Consider the following 15,491-nt stretch of genomic DNA (forward strand, 5'->3'; position numbering starts at 1 on the left):
CAAATACCCACACAGTGAGCCAAGTGCCTACATGGTGAGCTGAGTGCCCACACAGCAAACTGAGTGCCCACGTGGGTGCCCACAGGGTGAGCCAAGTGCCTGCATGGTGAACAAAGTATCCACATTGTGATTCGAGTGCCCACATAAGTGCCTGTGTGGAGAGCCAAGTGCCCATGTGAGTGCTCACATGGTGAGCCAGTGCCCACATGGTGAGCCAATGCCCACATGGTGAACCAGTGCCCATGTTGCGAGCTAAGTGCCCATACAGTGAGCCAGTGCCCACACAAGTGAGTCATGCAACAAGATAATGACACAACAAAAAAGAAGCAAAGGGAAGAGTCAAGGTGAAGTACATCAGACACCAGGAACTGAGGTGGTAGAATTGACTGGGGACCTCTCTCCGCATCAGAGGCCTCCAGGATCAAATCCTGGTGAATCCTAGAGGAGAAAGATGAGAAGAGAAGACAAAAAGATAAATAATTAGCGAAGATCACACAGCGAATGGACACAGACAGCAAAAGCAGCAGGGTGAGAGAGGGGGAGGGGAGAAAAAAAAAACTAAAGATATGGGGAAAACTATGAATGGGCAATACGGCAGTATTAATAAGGAGGAAGAAATTTTAAAAAGGAAACAAACCCAACTATTGGGGTTGAAGACCACAACAACTGCAATGAAAAATTCCTAGGAAGATTTCAAGAACAGATTACAGCTGACAGAAGAATCAGTGAACTTGAGGACTGCAGGGGGTAAGATGATAGAGTAGGGAGCTCCTGGACTCGGATTATCCTCTGGACAGCTAGTAAACAGCCAAAAACTGTCTGAAACAACTGTTCAGGGGCTTCGGAGGTCAGAAGAACAATGTACACCAACCAGGGAAGAGCAGAAGGAAGAGACTGATGGTGAAGCTGTGGTGAAGAACTGGGTAGAACCTCCCATGCTGCAGAGACCCATCCCCTAACCTTGTGGCAGGCCATCTCAGTATCCAGTCCCTGGCTGGAACTAAGTCTAAGAACATGGGGGGCATGGCTGAGCACCAAATGTGGCTTTTGAATAGTGAATTCAGATCCCTGTGTCCTGGCTCTAAGGGCAGCTATAGTTTCCACCAGTCCAGAACAAAAAGCAGCCAGCACCCTCTGTTTCAACCCAACCCCTGACAGGGATGAAAAAGGAGTGATTTAAAGACATGGTGCCTTCTAGGGGCTTCAGGGAACAGTTTTCTGTTTCCACAAGAAAAGGGGAGGTGAAGTCTCAGCAATGTTTGAAGCTTTTCATTAGCAAAATAAGATTGCTGAGCCCTGGCTCTGAGTTAACTTTTCAACCCAACCTGGACAAATGCAGCTGGCAGTCTCACTTTCAACCGTATCCCCAACAGGGGTGGATTTGGTTGAGACATAAAAAACACTGTATCACTTTGGGGCTACAGGGAGCAGGTTTCTGAAGAGTGCCATCTGCTAGGCATGTCAGGAGAGCACTCTTCTGGGTCTCCTCCACATGAGCACATTGGAACTAATCTATGCCCTCTTAATGGGTCCTGGCCCTGTTTTGACAGGGAAATACTGACTTGGAAAAGTCCTTTCAAGGGTGACCCTTCTCCCAGAATTTCCTCTCCAGGGAAAGGCAGCCAGAGACAACAAAATGAGTGGTAAGAATCTATAGAGGCAAATAAAAAACAATCAGAACAGATTCTGGAGAAGGAGCAGGGGAAAGAAAGTTTTCTACTGGGGGTGAAACAATTGCACAAATAGTGCAATCTCAAAAATTGTACCATATATTCAAGGCAAGAATCAGATGAATTAAAGCTATAAAAATCTGATCTATTAAACTTGGGCTATTCTATAGGTCTAGAGTAAGTTGAACCAAATGTTGAAGAAAAGCCTTAACACAAAGGCAATCAATAAGAAAATTCAAGGTTGGAGAGAGAAATTGATGTCCAGAGTAAAGTCATCAAAATAATTGGATGTCTAGACACCAATAAAAAATTACAAGTCATACTAAGAAATAGAAAAATATGACCCAGTCAAAGGAAGAAAGTAAAACTCCAGAGAAGACAAAGAATTTGGAAAAACTAATAAAAAATGTTCAATCAAATTCCCTAAATCAATTCAAGGAGATGAAGGAAAATATAGCTAGAGAGAAAAGGATATTAAGCACTGTGTGAGCATGAAGAAGATTTGAAAATATAAAAAGAAATATAACAAATGATGAGAATGAAAGGCAATAGAAGTAATGAAAAATACACTAGAGGAATAAAACAGCAGATTTGAATGGGCAGAAGAAAGAATCAGTGAGCTAGAAGACTTGACTGTAGAAATCATATGGATAAAAGAAAAAAATAGAGAAAAGAATGGGAAAAAATGAGACGGGTTTTAGTGATTTTAATGACAGCACAAAATTCACAAGCATATGCATTATGGGTGTCCCAGAAGGAGAAGAGAAGGAAAAGGAGACAGAAAGAATATTTGAGGAAATAACAACAGAAAATTTCCAAAATTTCCAAACTATATGAAGGGCATAAGTATATTCAAGAGTGCAAAGTACTCCAAACAGAATAAATCCTACTACACCTAATCTAAGACATATACTAATCAGAAAATCAAATGCCAAAAATAAGGAGAGAATCCTGAAAGCAGTGAAAGAAAAGAGATCTGTCACATACAAATCCAATCCAATATCAAATAAAGGAATTATACACCATGGTCAAGTGGGCTTTATCCCAGATATGTGAGTGTTGTTCAACACAAGAAAATCAATTAATGTAATACAGCACATTAACAAATTGAAGGAAATTTGCTAATCTCAATTGATGCAGAAAGTCATTTGAAAAAAATCCAGCATTCTTTATTGACAAAAACACTTTGAAAAATAGGAATAGAAGGAAACTTCCCCAAAATGGTAAAGGGCTTATAAGGAAAACCCACAAGTTACATCATACTCAATGGTGAAAGACTGAAAGCTTTCCCTCTGATATACTGGAACAAGACTACAATGCCTACTGTCAGCATTGTTATTCAACCTTGTACTGGAACTTTTAGCCAGAGAAATTAGGCAATAAATAGAAATAAAAGGCATACAAATTGGAAAGGAAGAAATGAAACTTTCACTATTTGCAGATTGCTCCTTTTATATATAGAAAATACTGAAAAATCTACAACAAAGCTACTTGAGTTCAGCAAAGTGGTGGGAAAAAAGATCAACATGCAAAAATCAGTAGTTTTTCTATTCACTAGTAATGAGAAAGCTGAGGAGTAATCAAGAAAGAAATTACAATTACAATAGCAACTAAAAGAATCAAATATCTAGGCAAAAATTTAACCAAACATGTAAAGGACCTAAATAGAAATCTACAAAACAATGGTAAACGAAATCAGTGAAGTCCTAAATAAATGGAAGGACATTCTGTGTTCATTGATTGGAAGTCTAAATATTCTAAGATGTCAGTTCTACTAAAATTTATTTACAGAGTCAACACAACTCCAATGAAAACTCCAACAGCCTGTCCTCACTTTGCCAGGACATATACTTAAACTGGAATGATACAGAGAAGATTAGCATGGGCCTCTGTGCAAGGATGACACTTAAATTCATGAAGTGTTCCATATTTTTGTGTTTGTATGGGAATTCTGCACATTGTGCATGATTCTGTTGTAAATTCACAAGTTCTCTAATAAACATATATACTTATATAAGAGAATCCCAGCAGGCTACTTTCCAGAAATCGAAAGTTCAATTATCAGAGTTATTTGGACAGTAAGTATGAATAGCCAAAAACACCCTGAAAAGGAAGAAAGAAGTTTGAGGTCTTGTGTATTTCTTGACTTTAAAGCATATCACAAAGCTCAGTTGTCAAAACAGCATGGTACTGGCATAAAGATAGAGTGATTGACCAGTGGAATAGAATTAAGAGTTTAGAAATAGACCCTCATATCTATGGTCAGTTGATTTTCATAAGGCTGTCAACTTGTACAGAGTAATATCTTCAAAAAATGGTGCCAAAAGAACTGGATATCCACATCCAAAAGAACAAAAGAGGACCCTTATCTCATACCTCATATAAAAATTAATTCAAAGTGGATCAATGGTCTAAATATAAGAGCCAGGACTGTAAAACTCCTAGAAGGACATGTATGGAAGCCTCTTCAAGAACTTGTGGTAGGGAATGGTTTCATAGACTTTACACTCAAAGCACAAGGAAAGAAGGAACATAATAGATAAATGGGACTTCCTCAAAATTAAAAGCCTTTGTGCTTCAAAGAACTTTGTCAAGAAAGTGAAAAGGCAGCCTACTCAATGGGAGAAAATGTTTGGAAACCATATATCTAATAAGTACATGTGCATGCTATTGAAACTAAATTGGTATCAAACCAAATATGATTGTTATATATTTAGGATGTAAAATTTTAACCCAATGGTAACAAGGAAAATAAATGAAAAATAGATCCAGATAGATACAAGAAGGTACTCAATATGGTACAACACAAAAAATCAAATAAATAAAAATGTGGCATTAATGAAAATGAGGGACAAAAAATTAAACTACTTACAAAGGCTAAATAGCAAAATGGCAGAAGTAAATGGCTGAAACTCTCCAGTCAAAAGACAAAGATTGGTAGAAAGGATTAAAAAAAAGCATAACCCTTCTATATTCTGTCTTCAGTAGACTCACCTTAAATTCTAAGATATAAATATGTTGTGTGAAAGGGTGGAAAAAATATACCATGCAATTAGTAACCAAAAGAGAATTGGGGTGTCTACACTATATCTGATAAAATAGACTTTAAGTCAAAAACAGTTTTGAGGGGGCAAAAATGGTCATTATATACTGATAAAGGTGACAATAAAATAGAAAGATGTGACAATTATAAAGTCTCCTTTTAATATAGAACTATCAATTTCTCTCTTCAATTTTTTCAGCATTTGTTTCATATATTTTGGAGCTCTGTTATTAGGAGTGTATATATTTATAATTGTTACATAAGTAAGTACAAGACTTCAATGATACTCTAAACCAACTAGACCTAACATATATAGAATACCTCACCCAACAAAAAAGGTATACTCATTCTTCTCAAGTGCACATGGACATTTCTCCAGGATAGAGCATATGTTAGGTCATAAAACAAATTTCAATATATTCAAAAATATTGAAATCATTAAATATGTATTCTCCAACCACAATGGAATCAAGCTAGATATTAACAGGAGAAGAAATGCAAAATCCACAAATATGTGGAAATTAAACAACATATTCTTAAACAACCAATGGGTTTATAAGGAAATCAGATGTGAAATTATAAAATATATTGAGGTGAATGAAAATGAGAATACAAAACACTGAAACTCATGGGACACAGTGAAGGCAGTGCTGAGAGGGAAACTTATAGTTAGAAATGCTTACATTTCAAAAAAAAGAAAGACTTCAAGGCTAGACCTAACCTCAAAACCAAAAAAAAAACTAGAAAAAGGAGAGCAAAGTTAATCTTAAGCAAGCAGAATGAAGGAAAGATTAGAGAGGAGATAAATGAAATAGAAAACAAAATATCAATAGAATCGGCAAAACCAAAAGTTGGTTCTTTGAAAAGATGATTAAAATTGACAAATTATTCACTAGACTAACAAGAAAAATACGAAGAGAATACAAATGAAAATCAGAAATGAAGAGGTGGACATGACTACCAACCTCACTGAAATAAAAAGAAATATTAGAGGATGCTATGCCAATTAGATAACCTAGATGAAATGGACAAATTCTTATAAACAAACAAACTGCCTTCATTAACTCAAGAAGAAAAAGAAGATCTCAACAAGCTACTAATAAAGAGATTGAATCAGTAATCCAACCCCCCCCCCCAACAAAGGAAATCTCATGACAAGGTGATTTTAAAGTGGAAACACTTTAAATTGTTTGCTACAAACAATTCAAAATATTTAACTCCAATTATGCTTAAACTCTTCCTAAGACTTGAAGAGGAGGGAGCACTACATAACTCATTCTGTGAGGCTAGCATCACCTTAATACCAAGCCAGATAAAGATACCAAAAGAAGAGAAAATTAAAGACCAATATTCCTTATGAGTATAAATGCAAAAATCTTCAACAAAACACTAGCAAACATAATCCAACAGCACATTAAGAGAATTCTACACTACAATCATTTGGGATTTATTCCAGTTATGCAAGGGTACTTCAACATAAGAATGTCAATTAATGTAATACACCACATTAACAGAATGAAAGAAGAAAACCACACCATCAGGTTCATGCACCTGTGTTTGAATGGCCCTGAGTGTGGCCAGGCCTGACCTGAAGGATGCTCTTGGTAGCTGGGCAAACGTGGTAACTCAGCACAAGGGCTGAACTGAAGTGCTAAGTTATCATGAAGTGCTGCTATTTAAGAGATTATGGCATCTGAAGCCCACACGGTTAAAAAATGGAACTTATGTAATAATATTGAGGATAATTCCGTTCATCTTCCTAGAGAAAGGATCTCTAATTTCACTAATAAGAATATGCTGAGGTTAAGAAATCTTCAAAAGAATTGGCTCCTTACCTAAATAGAACAGTTGGACAAGCTGTGAAAAACACAGATAACCTACATAAGGTGATCTATCACAGAAAGAAAGTTCATCATCCTTTTCCAAATCCTTGTTACAGAAGAAAATAGTCCCTCAGATACTGAGATTGCAAATAAAGAAAACCAAGAGACTTGTGCCAGCCCACTGCCTGAAAATTACACTATGATAGTCGAACATATTTGATTAACTCCAGTGATACCTGGTTCTTCACAGAAGAAAGCCCATCATCAAAATATAGTGTTTTTTTCCCCCTGAGGCTTCTCAGAACAATGAAACAATTGCACAAGTTTTGTTCAGCAGAAGTTTGATATTGAACATAGCTTTAACTTACTGGAGAAAGAGAAGTCTAAGTGAACTTGTAGCCTATTTAATGTTAGAAGATCTTGCTTCACTCAACATAACATCCTCCAAGTTCATTCATTTCAACATATGCTTCACGACTTCATTTCTTATTACTGCTGCATGGTATTCCATCCGGTGAATACACCATAATTTGTTTATCCATTCATCAGTTGATGGAAGCCTGGGTTGTTTCCAACTTTCAGCAATCATGAATAATGCACTGTGAACATTGGTGTAAAGATGTCTGTTTGTGTCTCTGTTCTCAATTCTTCTGAATAATTTTAACAGGCTTTTGGATTCTATTTGCAAGTATTTTGTTGAGGACTTTTGCATCTCTATTCATTAGAGATATTGGTCTGTAATTTTCTTTTTTTGTTGTTTCTTTATCTGGTTTTCGTATTAGGGTGATATTGGCTTCACAGTTTGGTAACACACCTTCCTGTTCAAATTTTTTTTGGAAAAGCTTGAGCAAGTTTGGTATTAGATCATCTTTGAATGATTGGTAAAACTCACCTGTGAAGCCTTCTGGTCCCAGGTTTTTCATCTTTAGGAGGCTTTTGGTGACTTTTTCAATCTCTTCATTTGTGCTTGGTTTGTTGAGATCTTCTATTTCTTCTAGGTTCAGTGTAGGTGGCTTGTATGTTGCTAGGAATTTGTCCATTTCCTCTTTGTAGTCTAGTTTTTTTGGTATACAGTTGTTCCTAGTATCCTCTTATGATCTCTCTTATTTTTGTGGGATCTGTAGTAACATCCCCCCTCTCATTTCTGATTTTGTTTATTTGCATCTTCTTTCTTTTTTTTCTTTGTCAGTCTACCTAAGGGTTTGTCAATTTTGTTGGTCTTATCAAAAAAACAACTTTAGGGTGTTGTTGTTGCTCTCTGTTTTTATGTTCTTGATTTCATTTCTGTTCTGATCCCTTGCTTTCTTTCCTTCAGCTTGGTTTGGGATTAGTTTGCTGTTTTTTTTCTAGTTCCTGCATTGTGCAGTTAGATATTTAATTTTATCTCCTTCTTCTTTTTAATGTATGCATTGAGGGCTATAAATTACACTCTCAACAATGCCTTTGCAGTGTCCCATAGATTTTGATGTGTTATGTTCTCATTTCCATTCATTGGAAGATCTCCATATTATTTACAAATTTTTCCTTTTTCTGTCCATTATTGATTTCCAGCTTCATTCTGTTAGGATCAAAGAAAGTATTTTGTATAATTTCAATCTTTTTAAATTTATTGAGGCTTGCCTTGTGACCGAACATATGCTCTATCTTGGAGAAGGATTCATAAGCACTTGAAAAGACAGTATATCCTGATGTTTTGTGGTGCAATGCTATGTAGATGCTGTTAGTTCTAGTTCATTTTTCATATTATCTTAGCTCTCTGTTTCTTTATTTATCCTCTATCCAGACATTCTATTCAATACTGAGAGTGGTGTATTGAATATCCTACTATTATTGTAAAAACATCTATTTCTTCCTTCAGTTTTGCCAGTGTATACCTCATGTATCTTGTGGCGTTCAGGTTAGATGCATAAATATTTAGTAGAGTCATTTCTTCTTGGTGAATTGGCACTTTTACTAATATAAAATGACCTTCTTTATCCTGTATAACAGTTTTGCATTTGAAATCTATTTTGTCCAATATTAATATCAGTGCTCCAGCTCTTTTTTTGGTTACTATTTGCATATTATACCTTTTCCAACCTTACACTTTTAACCTAGTTTTGTCCTTATGTCTGAGGTAGGTCTCTTGTAGACAACATATAAACAGCTCATGTGTTTTTATCCATTCCTAGTAGTCTGTGTCTTTTGATTGGGGAGTTCAAGTCATTAATAACCAATATTATTACTGTAAAAGCATTACTTATTTTGTCCATTTTGTCCTTCAGCTCTATGTTGTCATATCATTCTATTGTCTGTTTTTTCATCCTTTAGTTTACCCTTTCATGTAATCTTCATTTCTAAACTCTTCTCCAAATCTCTCACTTTTTTTTTTTTTTTTCCTTTTAGGCTACAGCAACCCTTTTAGTATCTCTTGTCAATCTGGTCTTTTGGTAACATCTTCTATCAGTTTTTCTTTGTCTTTGAAGAGTTTGAACTCACTTTTATTTTTAAAGGACAGCTTTGCCAGATACAGAATTCTTGGCTGGCAGTTTTTCTCTTTCAGTACCTTAAATACATCATAATATCACTTCTTCTCCATGGTTTCTGATGAGAGGCCTGCACTTAACCTTATCAAGTTTTCCTTGTATGTGATGCTTTGTTTTTCTCTTGCTGCTCTCAGAATCTTTTCTTTATCCTGAAATTTGTCCTTCTGAATAGTAGGTATGTCTATTCAGATTTATTCTATTTGGAGTGTGTTGTCCTTCTTGAATATTGATTTTTATGTCTTTCATAAGAGTTGGGAAGTTTTCAGTCACTATTTATTTCAATATTTTTCTGCCCCCTTTCCATTCTCTTCTCCTTCTGTGATACCAATAATGCATATATTTGTACATTTTGACTTGGCATTAAAATCTCTGAGAGTTTGTTCCATTTTTTCTCTTCTCTTTCTTTTCTCCTGTCTTTCCCAGTTCAGATATCCTGTCTTTGAAATCACTATTTCTGTCTTCAAGCAATTCAAATCTGCACTTATATACCTCTAAGTTATTTTTAATCTCATCCATCGTGTCTTTAATCCCCATAAGATCTGTTACTTTGCAGGCTTTCAAGTTGTCCTTTATGCTCTCCCAGTGTCTTCTTAATATCTTTTGTTTCTTTAGTCATATTTTCTTTAAATTCTTTGAAGTGATTTTGGAGAGTTGTTTTATTATCACTGATTAATTTTCTTAAATCCTGTATATCTTCAGGATATTTAGTTTGTTCTTTTAGCTGGGCCATCTCTTCCTGTTTCCTAGTATGACTTGTAATTTTTTGCTGATGTCTAGGTATCTGAATACTTTGGTGAATTTACTTTGATGGTCAGTTTTTCTATTTTGCCTGTTTTTTTCCACAGATCTTCTTTGATATTTGGTTCAACTTATTCTAGGTCTAAAAGTGTTCAGCTTAAGTTTTCAAAATTGATCTAGGGACACACTAGTGGGGCACAGATTTTCTCCCAGGGTTTGGATACAGACCATGCTGACAGTAGCTTTTGCCCATGCAATTTCCAGACTGGCCGGCAGATGGCGCACATCAATGTACCTTTCCATTGAGGTGTTCGAGTCTGCGCTTACTTGTGTTCCTGTGTTGAATCTCCATATTGGAGATTCAAAACGGGCTCTGCTGGCCAAATTCACTGAAGAAAAGCACCCAACTGCCCCTCCCTTTTCTCTTGAAAGAGCTGACAGGGAGGAAGATGTTTGTTCCCAAATCAGTTAGCTGCAGTATGTCTGGGGTATTACCGCAGCTTAATATTTTGGTTGTGGGGAAGGGGAGTCCTTCCTTGCTGCTATGGGGCTTGGTAGCTCATGTTTGTAGGTTCATCTTCTTAGTCTTCCTGTCCCTCACTCTTCTGGGAGTTCTGTAGCATTGTCCTGGTCTCCTGGCAACCAAGTCAGGTCCCTTGGGTAGCTTTTGACTCTTTATTGTTTTTGTGAGAGTTTTCAGCTCTGCCTGTTACTCCATTGCCATCTTTCCACAATCCTCCCTCATTCTATTTTAAGGTTGCATTTTAGGTTTGTAGCTGTTTTCTTATGTTGAAAAGACTGAAAGTTTAAAACATCATAACAGATAATTAATATTAACTATTTTTGTCCATATTGAAAAAGTATCACATGATCATCTCAATTGATTCAGAAAAGACATTTGACAAAATCTAGCACCCTTTCTTGATAATTAAACTCAGAACACTAGGAATGGAACGAAACTTCATCAACATGATAGAAAGGGCATATATGAAAAACCCACAAAAATCATACTAATGGTGAAAGACTAAAAACTTTTCCTCTAAAATCTGGAGCAAGACAAGGATGCCCACAGTCATCACTGTTATTCAACATTGTACTGGGTGTTCTAGCCAGAGCGGTTAGGGAAGAAATAGAAAAAAAATCATAGAGGAAAAAATCTAGCCTTCACGATTTGCAGATGACATGATTATATATCAAGAAAGTCCTGAAAATTTTACAAGAAAGCTACCAGAGTTAATAAATTCAGCAAAGTGGTGGGGTGCAAAAGCAACATGCAAAAATCAGTAGTGTTTCTATTGATTATACACTACTAATGAACAAGCTAGTGGGAAATGAAGAAAAAAATCCATTAATAATAACTAAAGAATAAAATATCTAGGAATAAATCTAACTAAATTGTAAAGGACTTTTACATAGAAAACTACAAAACATTGCTAAGAGAAATCAAAGAAGATCTAAATAAACAGAAGGACATTTCATGTTCATGCATGGCATACTAGACATCATGAAGGTGTCAATCCTATTCAAATAAATTTTTAGATTTTCAATGCAATCCCAGTCAAAATTGCCACACCCATCTTTGCAGAAATGGAAAAACCAATCATCAAATTAAAATGGAAGGGTAAGCACGCCTTGAATGAAATTAGAGGACTCACACTTATCAATCTTAAACTTATTACAAAGTTACAGTAATCAAATCAGCATGGTACTGTTACAAGTACATAAATATAGAAAATGGAATCAAATGGAAGGCTCTGAAATCAACCCTCACATTTATGGCCGACTGATTTTTGACAAGGTGGCAAAGACCACACAATAGGGAATGAATAGTCTCTTTAGCGAATTGTGCTGGGAGAACTGGATCTCTAATTGCCAAAAAAAGGAGGGCCCTACCTCATATCATATACAAATATCAACTCAAATTGGATCAATGACCTAAATATTAGAGCTAGAACTGTGAAACACCTAGTAGAAAATTTAGGGGAGTATCTCCAGGATAACGTGTTAGGCAATGGTTTATTAGACTTTACATACAAAGCACAAGCAACAAAAGAAAAATTAGATAAATGGGACTTCATCAAAATGAAACTTTTTGTGCTTCAAGGACATTATCATGGAAGTAAAATGACACCCACACAATGGGACAAAACACTTGGAAATCAGTTATCCAATAAATTTTTAATATCTGGAATATATAAATGAATCCTTCTATTAAAGTGACAAACAGCCCAATATAAAAATTAACAAAAGACTGGAATAGACAACTCTCCAAGGAATATATAAAAATGTCCAGAAAGCACATGAAAAGATGCTGTCTTTTCATCATTAGACTTCAGGGAAATGAAAATAAAAACCACAATGAGATTTTACTTCACACACAATAGAATAACTGCTATTAATATTTTTAACAAACTAGAAAATAACAAGTGTTATTTTCTTTGCTGGTGGTAATGTAAAATGTGTAGCCACTGTGGAAGACATTTTGGCAGTTTCTCAGAAAACTAACTATAGAGCTACCACATGACTCACACAGGACAGCTTACAAGGAGGTGAGGATAGACACACCATACCAAAAAACAGAGAGAGTCTGCAACTGCAAGCAAGAGATCCTATCCATCAGCCATTTGGGATTGAGGCCCCCTCTCAATTGGAGGTGAAATGGGCATTGCCAATCCAAAACCCTCAGGATTGGGGAATAAAATATGGACTAGAGTAAAGTTACTGGTATTCTGCAGTAGACTTGTTGTGATTCTAGCAATGGAAAAAATTACATCACTGGTGTGGAGATAGTGGCCACTGGGGGTGCTGAGGGCAGGGAGAAAGGAGAAATGGGTTTAATAAGGGAGCATTTTTGGGACTTGGTGTTGTCCTGAGTGACATTGCAAACACAGTTACAGGCCATTATATACCCTGTTGTACCCTACAGAATTGAGTGGAAGAGGGTGTAAACTACAACGTAAACTATAATCCATGCTTAGTGGCAATGCTCTGAATATGTTCATCATTTGCAATGAATGTACACTAATGGAAGAACTTGTTAATGTGGGGAAAGGTGGGAGGTGTGAGGAGCAGGGCATATGGAAATCCCTTATATTTTTTTATATAACATTTTGTGTAATCTAAGTATTTTAAAATATATATATTTAAAAATCAGCATGATAAAAAACTACAGGAACAATTAAGAATAATAAATCAATAATGAAAAAAGGATTAAAGTTCAGTCTTTTTAAAAAAAGATCAATTTATTTATTTATTTCCCCCTCTTCCCTTCCTCCTGCCCTGCTGTTTTTGCTGTCTGTGTTGTCATCTCTTCCCATCCTCTTTCCTCTAGGATTCATCTGAACTCAATCCTGGGGACCTCCGATGGGGAAAGAGGATCCCTATCAATTGCGCCACCTCAGCTCCTGGCCTTTGCTGCACCCCACCCTGACTCTCCCCTTGTCTCTCCCCTGATGCATCATTATCCTGCCACTCGACTCACCCACACGGGGCACCAGCCCACCATGCAGGCACTCACATGGTCACTCATGTGGGCACTGGCTTGCCGTGCAGGCATGCCCTCTCTTCTCTTTTTTCACCAGGATGCCCCAGGGACTGAACCCAGTCCTCGCATATGGTAGGCAGAAGTTCCATCACTTGAGCCAAAAGTTCAGTCTTTATAGTATATGGCATACTATGTTCCAAATCTATTCACTTATGCCAGTAATATTGAGCATGTTATTACATTGTTGTATGAAATGCAAACTACTTCTTGCTTAAAAATCCCACTATTAGTATTGCCACCAAAGAAATGAAACCAGTAACTCAAATGGATATTTGTACACTGATGTTCATAGCAGCATTATTCACTATTTCCAAAAGAGGGAAGCAACCTAAGTATCCATTAACTAATGAATTGATTAAAATGTATATACAGACTGTGGAATATTATTCAACTGTTCAAAGGAATAAAGTCCTGATGTATGCAATAACATGGATGAACTTTGAATATATTATGTTCAGTGAAATAAGCCAGATACAAAATTACAAATATTGTATGACCTCAATGTTCTGAAAAATCAGAATAAGCAAACTCATGGAGCCAGGAGGTAGATCATAAGTTTCCAGTGGACAGGGTAGGAATCAAGAATGGTTCACAGTGAACCCTAAGTTAATCCATGGAGTTTAGTTAATACAACAATTTTACAAATGTGCTAGCATCATTTATAAAAAATGTTCCACACCAATGCAAGATGTTTGTAGGGAGTGGTATATGAGATTCCTTTATTTTATACATAATTGTTCTGTAAATTCACAACTTCTCTAATAAAGAAAATAAATTTTAAACCATTAGTCAGTCAATTGCATGTATGAATGACTGAATAAATTTATAATCAACAGAGGAGATTGCCTTCAGCAATGAGAGGAGTCTCATCCATTCGGTTGAAGGCCTTAATGGCTGAACTGATGATCTGAGCAGTCAGAAAGAATTTCTTTCTCTGCTTCAGCTAGTCAGCCTCTCCTGGGGAATTCATCGAAAACTTCTTCAGAGTTCCTAACTTACAGTCTGCCCTACAAAATTTGGATTTGCCAATCCCCACAGTCCTGTGAACCAATTCTATAACAAATCTAGTAATGTTTATGTTCATGCATACATACACACATACACACATATACACATACACATATCTTGTTGGTTCTATTTCTCTGGTGAACCCTGACTAACAAAATGCATTTTAATTTTGAGTAGAGAAATGGAATACCTGAGTAATGGCAAAACACTAGAATCTTTTAATCTGGCATTACACACTTGAAACATATATACTTCAATTTGTCAAGCAATATAGGTATTCTAATGAGGACAGGTGTATGGCCCAGAAGCAGGTTTGTGAGTTTATCTGGTCATTCCAGTTTTCTCTTGGGTGGGTGAGTGATGGAAGTGTATGGACTCAGAAATAAGCAGCAACAACTGATTTAGTTGGCTGTGGGTGCCAAGATGAGTACTTGGTGCTGAGGTTATCTTATCAGAATGACCATAAGGAATTGGATGATGGAGAGGAAGCTGGCTAAAGGAGAAGGTTGATGTACTGGTGACACGGAGATAGTGGTGGTGAAACAGATATCAAAATACTTTTGACTCAGAGAAAGTGAACAACTACCAACAAATGAGAGGATATGTGTTTTGGTGGCCTACTCACTCTTCATCATATGAAACAGAAAGAACTAAAAGAGGGGAGAATTCTCTTATTATAAATTGCCATATATCCTAACTAACAGTTTCAAACTCATTTCTTTTTCTCTGGAATAAAGGTGTTACATATAATGAAATAGGAAGATTGCCTCAAATTTTGTCCACTGGAAAATTATTCAGACTTGAAGCAATACATCAATTCATTTTCATGAAGAGTGTTCTGTGAAAAATTACAATCTATGAATTTTTATTTTAATTGACTAATGGTAGTATGTAGTAATGAATTCTAAAGATGAATGTTTTCAGTTTTTATGTTTAAGTAGTGAGATTATGAGTACCTGTATTTTTTTCATTTTACTTTGCAACAGTTTTGAAATTTTTGCAAGAAAAAGAAAAGTTTCATAATAAAAAATCTAAAATAATATTTAGTTTTAAACATAACTAAATTATTCTATTCTACTCTACTCTACTCTACTCTACTCTACTCTACTCTACTCTACTCTACTCTACTCTACTCTACTC

The 15,491-nt window shown here is 36.0% G+C and overlaps 1 non-coding gene and 1 pseudogene across 1 annotated transcript; both read left to right on the forward strand.

The window, feature by feature from the left end:
• The first annotated feature begins 3,496 nt into the window (after nucleotides 1-3,496).
• LOC111764291 (U6 spliceosomal RNA) lies at nucleotides 3,497-3,604 on the forward strand. Its single transcript, XR_002796940.1, has one exon. It is a non-coding gene; the product is annotated as a U6 spliceosomal RNA (small nuclear RNA).
• Nucleotides 3,605-6,399: 2,795 nt separating this feature from the next.
• On the forward strand, nucleotides 6,400-7,054 carry LOC101420934 (KATNB1-like protein 1 pseudogene; annotated as a pseudogene).
• Nucleotides 7,055-15,491: the final 8,437 nt, after the last annotated feature.

This window comes from Dasypus novemcinctus, chromosome 5 (genome assembly GCF_030445035.2).
Source record: "Dasypus novemcinctus isolate mDasNov1 chromosome 5, mDasNov1.1.hap2, whole genome shotgun sequence".
NCBI classification, from domain to species: Eukaryota; Metazoa; Chordata; class Mammalia; order Cingulata; family Dasypodidae; genus Dasypus; species Dasypus novemcinctus.